Source organism: Sphaerodactylus townsendi, linkage group LG13, assembly GCF_021028975.2.
Source record: "Sphaerodactylus townsendi isolate TG3544 linkage group LG13, MPM_Stown_v2.3, whole genome shotgun sequence".
Classification (NCBI taxonomy): domain Eukaryota; kingdom Metazoa; phylum Chordata; class Lepidosauria; order Squamata; family Sphaerodactylidae; genus Sphaerodactylus; species Sphaerodactylus townsendi.
In genome coordinates this window covers 28,625,248-28,640,266 of record NC_059437.1, presented here as the reverse complement: position 1 = coordinate 28,640,266, position 15,019 = coordinate 28,625,248, and positions in this window count along the sequence as shown.

Here is a 15,019-nt window from a genome sequence, read left to right as displayed (position 1 = left end):
GTGATTTTTTTTAAAGAAGCCGAAGGCTTTCACGGCTGGATTCAACTAGTTCTGGTGGCTTTTCCGGGCTATGTGGCCGTGGTCTGGTGGATCTTGTTCCTAACGTTTTGCCTGCATCTGCGGCTGGCATCTTCAGAGGCGTATCACAGAGGGAAGTCTCAGTGTGTAACAGACTTCCCTCTGTGATACACCTCTGAAACATTAGGAACAAGATCCACCAGACCACAGCCACACAGCTCGGAAAACCCACCAGAACCAGTTTTTAAGACACCTTTATACTGATGTTTTTAAAGTCCAAGTGACAAGTCTAGAGTTTCACAGAACATTATCATCACATCTGCCAAAGTCACAGATATGCCACCATTTGGCCATTCATTGGGTTGAATCCAGGTTGGGTTTAATCCAAACTTAACGCTTTTCTGCGCATGTCCGACAAGGATTAGACGCTTTTCGACACCCTCCCGGCAAACAACAAAGATTTAATGGCATAAAAGAGAAGATAAAGACTAATAATCAACTTAAAACAGAGAACTCAAAAGAGAGAACACCGGACAGCTTTGAAGAGGCAGAAAAACAAACCCGGTGAGTCAATTAAAATACTAAAAGATAAAGAGGCCCGAGAAGCAAAAATATGAGCGCCCAAGGAAACTTATGTAACTAAAACAGATTTGTCAGAGCTAACAAATCAGATAAAAGGAAACTTCCTTTGATGACTTTACTAAGACAACACAGATCAACCTGATTGCAATTGATAAAGACATACAAGACATGAATCAAAGAAACTTTCTTCTAACACTCTTGGAGAGAGTGATTAAAAGCGAGAAACAAATAAAGAAAAAACACTGACGATATTGACTTCTTGAGGAATCAAAAATAGCCTCTCTCTCAAGATAGACAAAAGTAGCAGCAAACCGCCGTTTAATTGGGAGTCCGAGAATGGGAGGAGCCGAAACAGATATAAAAAACCAATTAATACAGTGGCTCCAATTCTATAAACATTCCAACGACACGAGGAGATCGATAGATAGAGCCCACAGAGGATTTTCTCCAGGGAAACAGAATTCCAGACATTATTTTCAAATGTATGCCACAGAAGAGATCAAAGAAACACTATACAAGAAGCTGAGAAATGCTGTAGGCACTTTGATGTATAAAGGCAAGAAAATTTTTTGTGAGACAAGATCTCTCACTAGAAGCGCTGCAAATCAAGAAAACACTAATGCCATATGCAAGCGGCTCTATTTAAAGCAAATAGAAGATTTTCATGGATATTACCAATGGCCGATCCTACTTTTTTGAAAGAGGCAATCAGAAATATATATGCAAGAACCCCAAGAGAGGCACAACAACTTCTGGATAAACTGGGTCTCTCCTTGGAAGCTGCAGAACCTCAATGACAGACAGTGATGATTCCAGAAAGAAGAGCTGACATGCAGGACCAGGCTGCGACTTCACAAGATACCAGACGTTCAAAGCGCCAAAGAAAAATAACATAAGCCAAGACTTCTTCAAAAATTCTTTTAAATGAGCTATATAACATTTCACTCTAAGTACTAATAGGAGAATCTAACTGAATAGCAATCACTAACTAAAATAACTCTTGTATATGTAGTTTTTTGGAAGATATTAAAACATGATAATCTGCTCTAACATTGTTTACTTTAACAATCTGGGAAAGGTTCCCAGACATTTTGTTTCTGAATAGTATTATCTAGCTTTAACACTGTTTCAGTAAACATCAAATGGGTGGAATGCCCAGACAGAAAAACTCTCTTCTGTAGGGAAAAAATAGGTTGTAAGATGCAATTTAGTTGATATGTATGTATTTAGAAGTATCTTTTATTGGAATGTTATAAGAGAATTTTAAACTGATTGATTGCCATTAACAGAGAGAATTGACTAAGAATAATATATATATACTCAGGGGGGGGGGGAGGGAAGACCGCACTTGAGGCGAAAATCCAAGATGTGGGAGGGAGGAATCTCTCCTCAGAACATCTGGGAAGGGGGAGAAGGGGGGGAAAATGAGGGGAAAAAAGAATTGAATATATAAGAAACAGCAACTGTAGGCCGAAAATAGTAGACAAAAATTATTACTTATGGCAGGAGATTTAAAAGGCTTGTATCTGCTAAAGTATTAGCAGTTAAATTCCAATTTCAAAAGATTTAAACTAGCCAAACTAGTTTAAGAAAAGAAAACTGGGATTTGGTTTTGCATCCAAGAAACACATAAAAAAGAAAGAGAGAGAGAGATATTGCTCAGCTTTAATAGAAGCTACCGGGCTGGAGAACCTTACATGTGAATCAAGGGCAGAGGGAAGGAAGAATGGTGTTGCTATTTTGAAGTGAAAAATAATATAAACATACAAGTGCAAAAAAATATTGAAAGGATCAAAATGGGAGATGGATTTTGTTACAAGGTTTTCTTAATGAGATACAAATAACACTAATGAGACTTATATGCACCTAACAAAAAGCAAAAGAGTTTCCTACAAAAACAATTTAACAGAGTACTAAAGGGAATATAAAGGAGAAACATTAATAGTTGAGGGGGAGACTGTAATATGGATTTGAGAACTTATAAGGGCTTTTAAACAATGGAATATAACTAGTATATGTGTATGAGGAGAGGCGAGGAGAAAATCACAACAACCAACTTTCTATTCTAACAGACATAAAAAAATTTACATACATAGACTATATTCTGACAAAAGGAACATGGAGTCTATACAATGTGTGAGATCCAGACACACAAGGAGAAATTGGGTTTCAGACCATGCTCGATTGGTGGTAGCTACACACTCCAGACTGGCAAAGAGGGACAAACAGTATATAGATGGAGATATGACAATATTATAATGAAGAATGAAAAGAAATAAGAGAGAAGATTTACAGGAAAGAGAATGAAAAAACTATTTTTAGAAAATAGAAACACTGCCGTCTCTGGCCAGGATGTTGTGGGATGCCTAGAAGGCAGTAATGAGAGGAGTATTGTATAGAAATACAAAAAAAGACAGAAGACAGAAAGGCATTGTTAAATAAGGAAAAGACATCAATTAGTGGAAAAAATCCAAAGAGACTGCAGAGACAAACTACAGAACAAAAATAATATAACTGACTATAATGAATTAAAACTACTAAATAAACAACTGGAGGAATTGGGATCAGAATTAGAGTTATGGAAAAAAGACACATGGGTCAATTGAAATCCAATTTCAAAGAACCAATATATAAATTGGGTCAATGAAACAACTAGCCATGATTATTTAAAAGAAAAAAGAAAGAAAAAAACAAAGAGTTAAAGTCAATAACAGAGTGTGAAAACAAAAGAAAGAATAACAGGAAACATAAGAAGAATTAGACAAAGGTTTGCACAATTTTATCAAAATTATTTAAAAGGATAGACACAGAAAAGGATAGAGGAAATACATAAAAAAGATCTAACACAGGAGGAGGAAACAAAGTATGGGAGAAAGATATAACACAAGAAGAAATAGGCTTAGTAATAAAAAAGAATTAAAGACCAACAATGATCTCCTGGTTTAGATGGATTTACAGCAGAGTATTACAAAAGGAAATGGCAGAAATATTAATACCTGAATTACAAAGGTTATATAATAAGATATTAAAAGAGGACAGAAAATACACAGAAACATGGGAGAGAAACAGAAATAATCACTATATATATTAAAAAAAACCAGGGCGTAATCCAGAACAGGTTGGAATCATACAGACCTATAAGTTTATTAAAACCAGGATTATAAAATATTTACTAAAAATATTGTCGAACAGAATAAGTCAAGGCAATATTACCAAAAATAATTGGTCTAAAGATCAATACAGGAGTTACCGTGAAGGATAGAGATATTAGCTTTATCCCATACAAGAAATGTATTGAATGTGATGGAACTATGAAGTAAGGATAAAAATATATGCCATGGATAAAATTAGATGTCTATAAAAGCATTTGACACAGTTAGCCACGCAGATATTTATTCCTAAATAATAATGGAACAGACGGGATTTGGAAAGGGATTAATAATGATATTAAAAAGAAATTATATATAAAACAATAAAAGCAAAGATTATATGATAAATAATGGATGAGTCGGAAGAAATTACAGGATAGAAAGAGGGGTGGAAACAAAGGATGTCCACTTTCTCCCATCATTATTATTGTAGTAGCAATGGAATACTTAGCGGATAGAATTACTAGAAATAATGTAAGGTAGGATCAAAAAAGCTATAAAAATCCAATAAAAAGAAGAAATAAGATTAAACTTATTTTGCAGATGATTTATTACTAATAACAACTAACCCTGTAGAAACTTCTTTTAAAAGAATTAAAAAATAATATTAGAAGACTTTCAAAAAGCATATTCTGGTTTGAGTGGTTAATATGGAGAAATCTGAAAATCCTGGGAATAAATATAGAAAAAAACTACTAGGAGGAAAAGAAATGGTGAAGAAGAAGATTAAATATTTAGGTATAACATTAACAAATACAAGAAGGGAAAAGATGTTTAAATAGACTAATTCACAGTAATATGGAAAAAAATAACTGAAGCAACCTTAAAAGAGGAGTGGCATAGGGAAGAATCTATCTATTTCTAAGAGGGAATAGTAGCATTAAAAATGTTAATATTATATAATGCACCAAAAACTCTTCTATCTATTTAAGTGACTTTAAGCCGGTTGGAGATTAAGAAAAAACAATTTGAAAGAATGGGATTAAAGAAAGAAATTAAACTATATGGGCATTTAAGCAAAAAGAAACCAAGAGTGATGAATAAAATAGTCTATATGTCTAAAAAACTAATGGGCTGGGGGCTCCCAAAATTACAAGGAATATTACTGGAGGCATTTCAAATAAAAAAGTTTGATGGGAATTCAAATATAGATAAAAGAGACCTTGAAGATGGATGAAGTTCGAAAATGAAATAAACTTGAACCACGGGTAAAGGCTTTGGGAATATATTCAAGTTGGTTCAAAAAATACAGAGAAAGACAAAAAATTAAAAGGCCCTAGAAAGGTGTTAATGGAAATCTGGGAGAGAAATGGAAGGGGAAAATGGATGCCAGGGCTTATTGGTGCTTGGCACCACTTTCATGAGAGCATGGTTGGACCAGGAAGGAGACACAAAACAATAAGATCTCTACACAGATATCAAAGGAATATACAAGGGTAGCACAATTGGTACAATGAAAGAGGAGAAATGTAATACCGTTTCCAAATTTACCTATAGAGAAAGGAGGTAAAGAAAACTGGTTACTATTAAGAGGAGGAGTCTGGGGAAAAGATAAAAGCCTCCTAGGAGGGAGGAAAGAGGTGTATAATGAAAAGTTGTATAAAAATATATATGAGGAAAAAAAGAAAGGAAGGACAAATATTAGGAGTTATATACAAAAAGCATGATAGAAGATCAAGGAATTCATGATAAGAATCATAATGGAAAAATGGCAACAAGATGGAGTAGAAGAAAGACACTAGACCTTATTAAAAAAGCGATTATAGATAATATGAATAAAATAAAAATAGATAAATATGCCAAGAACTAGAGAAAGAAATTAATATTAAAATGGTATAGAACATACCCGGGAAAGCAGTTGGCATATATGATAGAAAGTGGGCTCAGTCCGAGAATGTGTTGGCATTGTGGAGAAAAAAATGCAATATATACCCATATGTGGCTAGAAATGTATATGAAATGTAAAAAAATATGTGGGAAAATGTGATAAAATACATAGAAAAATATGTAAAGGTAAAAAATAAAAGATAAATATAGATTTACTATTTATATGGGTATAGTGGATTATATACTATAATAGAACAAAAGAAAAAGAAAAACTTTTCAAATTCATGATTAAGAAGGTCCATGCAGTAATAGCATTGGGGTGGAAGGACAAAAAAATCTGGACAATGCAGAAATGGTTGGAATATATATAGGAGCAAATACAATTAGAAATTTTTCGATTAACAATGTCAAGAAATCCAAATATGGCAAAGAAAAGCAAAAGGATATGAAGGAGATTTGGATGGAACTTCAAAGACTGGCTTTCAAGCGAGAATTGGAATTACAGAAGAAAAATGGACAAGAAGATTGAAAAGAATGGACCTGCTGCTGCGCATCTAAAGAAGAGAAGAAGAAGGAGGGAGGGGGGAGAAAGGGGGAAAAATGATATGGAGGATGTATATAAAGTATACAATATAAATCTGTAATAATTCCGAAATATCAATAAAAATATTTAAAAAAAAAATAATCCAAACTTAAATTTTGCTGGAGGAACCCCTTGCATCGAGGGAACAGAACTTTCCTATCGCCTCCCTCCCCACTACAGCCCACTGATCTCCCCTGAACAGTGTTCCTGGGAGACTAGGGACCCTTGGGAATGCCATGAGAGGCAAATTGGGGAAACAGGTCTTGCAGATCATGAAGGAGGAGTTGACAGGAATTGCATCTCCCCTTTGGTCAGTGAAAAACTTAGTTTGGATCCAGCCCACTGCCAGTTTCTTTTCTGACTACAGCAATGTAATAATTTAGACACTGTTCACAAAACAAAACTTATTCCTCAATCCTTACTTTCCCAGAGATTCTGTATATTTCCAAGAAGCCCACAAAAACTTCACTGTGTCGCTGAATTGAGTATTTCAGCTGTGTGCTGACCTGCCAAGTGTCATGTCTTTTGAGTGATTCTTCCGCAGCTCCCCTTCTCAGTGATGTTTCCTTCCTGGAATAATTCATATGTGGCTGCAAAGACTCAGTCAGTTCATTTTTATTCTTCATCTGGGGGCGGTAAGAACATTCTCCAGGTGTGGAGTTTCAAGGTCAGTTCAGAGGCTTGGAGAATTCACTTCAGAATGTGAAGCTGTGAGTGTCAGACTCGCATCAAGGCTCCCAAGTGCGAAGGGGAAAAGAGATGATTCAAGAATCAAAACAGGGCTTTGCAGTGTACAGGCGGTTTAAAGATATTCTTGAGACTACTGCTTCTTAATATAGCCTCTCCTAGCAGAGCCAATATGCTGAACCTATGGAGCTGCTTTATAGCATGTCAGTCTACCAGTTGCTTAACAGGGTCTACCCAGAAAAAGGTTTTTTCTATTGCCCATTACCTGAGATCTTTTTAATTGGAGATTCCAGTGATCTTTAGAATATTCTGCCACTGAGCAACAGCTCCATCAAAACTCACTGTACACTCACTGCAGGGCAGACCACAAGTACATAAATGGCCAATCTTCAGGTACATCTCTACTGCAAACATGCATCAGTTTAACTCAGATGAGTTCCTGTAAAGAATCCTGGGAATTGTTTAGAAAGGGTGCTGTAGATTCTCTGTTCCCTTTCCCTCCCTCCCTTAATTAAATAACATTTTGATGAATGTGGCTAGAGCTCTTTCCCACTATTTTTCTCTGCTTGAAACTTTTGTAGCCTAGTGGCTATAAGATCAGGCTGCAGTCATCCAGGAAATCTCCAAACCATGCTTCTGCTATGAATTCATTGGGCAGCCTTAGTTAAGACACTTCCAGCTCCTTCAATATAGATCTCTATAATAATACTGGTCTATCTTACAAGATTGTTGTAAGGATTTCATCCAGGTGGTGTATGTGAACCAGCATGAACAGAGAAAACATTCTATAAAGGGGAACTATTATTTCCACAAGAGGCTGGAATCAGAAATGTACTAATAACTGGAAAAAATTGAATTGAATTGTTGTGGTTGTTAACTCAAAGGTTTTGGGAAAAAATGCAAGTGTGTATGGTTTTGGTGAGAGGAATAAAAAACACCCCCAAGATGGTGGTGGTGATGGTGGTGGGGGTATGAGAACAGTGGAAAAGTATAAATGAAAGGCAATAGCAGACAGTCCAATGTTTTTCTTTCACAAAAATTTGAAGAGTGAGCTGAGAGACTCTTTCACAAAAACCAGTTCCCCAGAGAAACAACAGGATGGTTTTGACTGGTTGACAGTGAGTGACAACTCTTTCACATGCCCCGGCATGACAAAGGGGGGGAAGACTTCAGCGATTCAAGGGATATGACAGGCCATCTCCTCTGCAACCAATTACAGCTGCCAGTCCTTTCCCTACTAAATTTGGGTAGCAACACAGACAAAATTATCTCGCTTTCAGGTTAGCTGTACAGTTACAGCGGACTGCTACTGCAGAGCTGATACCCACAGCCAAGCCATATTGTTTCCCAAAGGTGAATTCCTTACCACAGCACAACAGTGGATGCTGAACAGGGATTAGACAAGTGCAACCAGAGAGGTCCATCAACAGCTCTTAGCCATAACTGAGAAATGATGCATCCATGCTCTGAGGTAGTGTATCACAACATCAGTTGATGGGAAAGACATAACAAGGGGAGATATTTACGCTTTCATTATTAATTGGCACTCAGCCATAAAGTTTGGCATTAGAAGGAAAAATCTGGGTGCTCATGAGGGATTACAGGAGGAATAAAGAACTGGGACAATTGCCCACAACCCAAATCTCTCCCTTTAGAATTGTTATGGGTGCAAGGGAAAGGTGCAAGCACCGGGTCGTTACTGACCCATGGGGTGATGTCACATCCCAACATGTACTTGGCAGACCCCATATGTCCCAAATAGGCCTCTGCGATCTGCAGAGGCCAATTTGCTGGTAGACCCCGGCCCCTCGTCGATACGGCTGGCCTTTACCCAGGCCAGGGCCTTTATGGCCCTGGCCCCATCCTGGTGGAATGCTTTACCATCTGCTGTCCGGGTCCTGCGGGACCTTGATGAGTTCTGCAGGGCCTGTAAGACCAAGTTATTCCACCGGGCCTTTGGGGATGCCAGCCGCAGACTGCCTGCCCCCTCTGTAGCCCCCACGACAGTTTTGCCATCTTCAGCATTGCCTGATCACTGATACCATCCATTTTTGGGCAATGCTGGCCCCCCCTGGCCTTTTGGTTGGGCGCCATCTGTGCATGCATTTGGGCATGTATTTTTATTTGTACTCTCTGGAATTGCTGCTATAATGTATTTTAATGTATTTTAATGTTTTATCGTTATATTGTATTTTATGAGACCTTATATTGTATTTGGTTTATGTCTCATTGTACACCGCCCAGAGCCCTTCGGGGGTTGGGCGGTCTATTAAGTCGAATAAAACAACAACAACAACAACAACAACAACAACAACAACAACAACAACAACAACAACAACAACAACAACAACAACAACAACAACAACAACAACAACAACAACAACAACAACAACAACAACAACAACAACAACAACAACAACAACAACAACAACAACAACAACAACAACAACAACAACATGTTTATGGCATGGTTTGCCATGGCCATGGTCAGTCATCCAGCAAGCGGGATACTCATTTTACCGAAGCCAGAAGGATGGATGACTGAGTTGACCTTGAGCCAGCTACCTGAACCAACGCCTATCAGGATCAAACTTGGGGTGAGCAGAGCTTTGACCGTAGCGCTGCAGCTTACTGCTCTGTACCATGTAGCTCATGTTATAGGTGCGAGAAGACTAAAAATCCTCATCAATGTGCCTCTTTGGGCTTTAACTGACTCTCTGCTGCTCTCAGCCATTTGAAAGCAACAAGTATGCCCAGTCTTCACGAGGCCATTTCTTCCTCCTTTCGATTTATGAAAGCCCTTTATGCATGTGGAACTTACTGCAGTGCTGGTTGTGGTGGGTTTTCTGGGCTGCGTGGCCATGGTCTGGGGGATCTTGTTCCTAATGTTTCGCCTGCATCTGTGACTGGCATCTTCAGAGGTGTATCACAGAGGGAAGTCTGCATATTAGAATTGGCAACTTCCCCAAATGTTGGCTATTTACAAATACTTATTTGGTTTTCCCCACTGTAAGATTTCTTTACCACCATGAAAAAGTGAGATCAGAAAATAAAAGATAGTCAAAAGAATGAGGAAGCGAGGGTCACATGATCACCTCCCATTTTGTTTCCAGCTGTTTTCAAGTCATTAGTTTTTAATTTTAACAGCTGCCTCTTTGTGCTTATTTCCCCCCCCCCCCCCCCCAGGTATTTTGTGCAGTTGCAGTGATTGTCAGTTCTGTTCTGCTTGAAAGGTTTCAGTGTATGTTGCCATGGCCACATGAACCAGAATTGGAAATAAATGAAGGGGGTATCTAGAAATCGACATTGTGCCTATGGGGGGGCTTATATCCAAAAGGTTGCCTATTACACTGGCAGATTCCACCTTATCTGTGGGTAAATCTGTTTTAATAGAATATATAAATGCTTCCTTGAGCATAGATTATATTCAAATTAAGCTATCTGGCTAGGATTTAGAGTAAATGAATATATTTAAAAGGAATAAAAAGAGAAGTCTATAATAATACACAGTAGCTCCATGAACAGAGCCCCCAAAACATGTGCTAGTGCAATGACATTTCTTTGTTTCTTTGGCATGATTGAATCAGGCTGGGGAAGTTATAGCTTTTCTTCACGACTGAAGGTGGCCTGGTTGAACCAATATTAATGATCCGACTGCTGTCTCTGGTCAAATATGATAAGGGCAGGGTTGGGAGCAGATGCCAGGTGGAACCAAGTACAAGATCAACAAGAGATCCAAGTGATGACATCAGGTAAGCAGAAACCCAGATCACTGTGAACACTGGCGTATCTAGGAGGGCCAGACTACCCAGGTGCCACTTTGAAGTGTCATGTGGTGGGTGCCATTGGTCATTTACTCCCTCCTGCCCCCCCCCCAGGCCAGAAGGGCAGCCTGACTCACTCACAGCTGACTGCCACCCACTTGCCACCCACCTTGCCCTGGCTGCCTGGCTGGCAGGGAGCTGGGGGGTGTTCTGGAAAACTGCTGCCAGAAGAGGCTTGGCACTTGCAGACCAGCTTCAATGCCACACACTCTACCCATCCGGGAGTGTGCTGCTCCACCCAGTGGGAATGGCTGCCCCCCAGGGGAAGGTCCGCCTTTGGTCAAGGCAGCAACCAATGACTGGAGTTTGGTGGCACATGCGTGCTTTCAGGAGATGCAACAGTATCTATATGTGATGTGCTGCTGTGCTGGCTGTTGTATGTCTGTCTTTCCCCTCAGCAGTGCCGGCCTGACAATGTTGGCTTTGGGCCATCAGGCATGATAGGCAGCATGTCAGTGGTGTTGTCCTGGATCTGCATGCATTCGCAGGAGAGGCACCCAGACCAAGGTGGGCCATGGGATGAACAGGGGTGGGCAGCAGCTGAGCCAGGTAGGCTGCAGGGTTGACAGCATCTCCTTTTTGTCTCGGGGGGGGGGTGTGTGTGTTGCTATTTGGGTACTTGCCTCAGACACAATTTTTGGCTGGTACATCACCTGGAGCAGGCAGAGCAACACACAGTTGGTAACTTAAGGTTACCAGTCTCTAGAGGAAATTATAACTCTCTACATCTTGGCAGATCCTACTTGGCCACAGGAAAGGGTGGAGCAATCATTTCCTAATATAATGCCTCAGTTGGGCTTTAGTCTAGTCTTGGGCTGCTTCAATGTCTCCTGGCATGTATACATGCTTTGGTAGCTCCTTGCTATCAGCATTTCCAGTTCTCCAAGCTCTTACTGCCTGATCTTTGCAGTTGCCAGATCCTGGTTGGGAAACTCCTAGGCTCATTCCGCACACGCAAAATAATGCACTTTCAAGCTGCTTTCACAACTGTTTTTGCCATTCCGCACAGCTTCAAAGAGCCCTGAAAGCAGCTTGAAAGTGCATTATTCTGCGTGTGCGGAATGAGCCCTAGAGATTTGGGGATGGAGCCTGAGGAGAACAGGGGTAAAATACAGTGCCATGGAGCTCAGTTTCCAAAGTATCTATTTTCTTCAGAGAAATTGATCTCTGTAATCTGGAGATAAGCTGTAATTCCGAGGGATCCCCAGGTGCCATCTAGAGACTGGCACTCGTACTCTTGACCTAGATTTGGTTCACAATTTGAGCAGCAAATGGCATATTGGTTAAGAGCAGCAGTGGCATAGTGCTGCATATTGGTTAAGAGCAGGTGTACTCTAATCTGGAGGAACTGAGTTTGATTCCCGCTCTGCCACCTGAGCTGTGGAGGCTTATCTAGAAAATTCAGATTAGCCTGTACACTCCAACGCATGCTAGCTGGGTGACCTTGGGCTAGTCACAGCTCTAAGGAGCTCTCTCAGCCCCACCCACCTCACAGGGTGTTTGTTGCGAGGGGGGAAGGGAAAGGAGTTTGTAAACCCCTTTGAGTCTCCTATAGGAGAGAATATAAATCCAACTTCTTCTTCTTCGCCAGCTTTATAACTCTAAAAGATATTCATTCTTCCTGTCATCAATGCTGTTTTATTTATTTATTACCCATTTCTTGTTTTGTTTGGAAGCTTTGCAAGACCTGCCTTAAGGGAACCTATAGGTATCTTTACTGCTTGACTATCCAAGCTTGGATAATATCTGTGCAGCAGTTTTCTTACTTGTTTTGCTTCAGTCAGAATGTCATAATCCACTACTGCTTCTTCAGGACAGAGTGAGGATTTGAAGCCTACCTCCCAAATCCCAGTCCAGCATTCTAGCTGCTCTGCCGCACTGGCTCCTAGGTGGCCTTCACAATGTCTTGCAATGTTGAATTATGCGTCTTCATGCTGGCATTTGTTTCAGTCAGTCCTCAATCTATTCCAAATCAATTGCATTGGGCAATATTGAAATTTGGCGTTTTGAGGAAAGGGGACATGTATTTTTCCCTATAAGACATAGTTTGTTTAGGAATCTGGCGTCTTCATTTTTTTTGAAAGAACAGAGTTTGAAAGTGCAACAGTGACCACATGTGGCAGCAAACATAATTGCGAGAAAAAGAATAAATCCCTACCAATTTCATAAGAACATAAGAACAAACCTGCTGGATCAGACCAGAGTCCATCTAGTCCAGCTCTCTGCTACTTGCAGTGGCCCACTAGGTGCCTTTGGGAGCTCACATGCAGGATGTGAAAGCAATGGCCTTCTGCTGCTGCTGCTCCAAGCACCTGGTCTGTCAAGGCATTTGCAATCTCAGATCAAAGAGGATCAAGATTGGTAGCCATAAATCGAATTCTCCTCCATAAATCTGTCCAAGCCCCTTTTAAAACTATCCAGATTAGTGGCCATCACCACCTCCTGTGGCAACATATTCCAAACACCAATCACACGTTGAGTGAAGAAGTGTTTCCTTTTATTAGTCCTAATCCTTCCCCCCAGCATTTTCAATGTATGCCCCTGGTTCTAGTATTGTGAGAAAGACAAAAAAAATTTCTCTCTGTCAACATTTTCTACCCCATGCATAATTTTGTAGACTTCAATCATATCCCCCCTCCGACGTCTCCTCTCCAAACTAAAGAGTCCCAAACGCTGCAGCCTTTCCTCATAAGGAAGGTGCTCCAGTCCCTCAATCATCCTCGTTGCCCTTCTCTGCCCTTTTTCTATCTCTTCAATATCCTTTTTGAGTTGTGGCGACCAGTACTGAAAAGAGTACTCCAAGTGCGGTCACACCACGGCTTTATATAAGGGCATGCCAATCTTTGCAGTTTTATTCTCAATTCATTTCCTAATTATCCCCAGCATAGAGTTTGCCTTTTTCACAGCTGCCATGCATTGAGTTGACATTCCCATGGAACTATCAACTAAGACGCCCAAATCCCTTTCCTGGTCTGTGACTGATAGCACTGACCCCTGTAGCGTGTATGTGAAGTTTGGATTTTTTGCCCCTATGTGCATCACTTTGCATTTTGCTATATTCAACTGCATTTGCCATTTCTTAGCCCACTCACCCAATTTATCAAGGTCCGCTTGGAGCTTTTCGCAATCCTTTGCGGTTCTCACCACCCTACATAATTTGGTATCATCTGCAAACTTGGCCACCACGCTACCCACCCCTACTTCCAGGTCATTTATGAATAAGTTAAAGAGCACTGGTCCCAAAACGGATCCTTGGGACATCATTCCCTACATCTCTCCATTGTGAGAATTTCCCATTTACACCCACTCTTTGCTTCCTGTTTCTCAACCAGTTTTTAATCCATAGGAGGACTTCCCCTTTTATTTCATACATATATAGGAGCTATGATCTTTGCATTTTGTTGAATTTGGGGGTGGGGAACAAAATGCTGAGGTTCCCTCCTTAGAACAGGGAAACAAACAGAGGTTTAGTAAACTATGCATAACGTGGAAAAAAATTGATTGTGAAATGTACTGTTAAATACTTTCATTCCATGACTGTGATGAAAATAACCCTGGCTCACAGAAGTTTTTGCTGGATTAAATGTGGTTAGTCTTCGGAGTACCAATGTGTTCCTATTCTCCTTGCATCACTAAATTGCAGCCCCAGGGAGCTGCAGTTTAAAATTGGCAGCAATGGTTTGGAGCCGGAGCTATAACTCTTCCAATGTCCTCACCTCAGAAAGCTCTTGGGAATTGTGATTTGCCTTGCTGCGGAACCAAGCCCCATAGTCACAGTGGGGCAAAAGGAGGGGGTGCCCCATCTATAATTTGTCATGCCCCTCCAATCAACACTAGGGGGTGGTGTGAAATCAGTCTTCCAAGTGTAAGTTCTTATGTAAAGGGAAAAGGAAAGAACTGAAGCAAAAAGGTGTGAATCCTGTCATAAATCTTTCCAAGTGTAATTCTGCATGCAGCTGGCTAAAGCAGAATGAATAGTTAGCAAGGCTGAAGAGTCCTGATTTTAAAAGCCTGCAAGCAGTGAAATAACATGTTGGAGTAAAGAGAGAGAGAGAGAGAGAGAGAGAGAGAGAGAGAGAGGAAGTAATCAAGGGGTAAAAATCATGTTGTACCAGACTCTGAACAAAGCAGCGAAGAAGACACAGAGAACAGAACAGTGCTCCACAATTGTCCTGAAGAACTCTTATTGCTGGGGAAATTATTTTTGACAGGGCAGGAGACAAATAATAAGGCACTTAGGCCCAGGGGTAAGTGAGCACAAATCTTTTGCCCACTTATGTGACCCCATAGGAATCTTATTCACAGGGGAGGGTTGTAGGTTTTGCTCTGAAGATGGAAAGTTGCCCAGA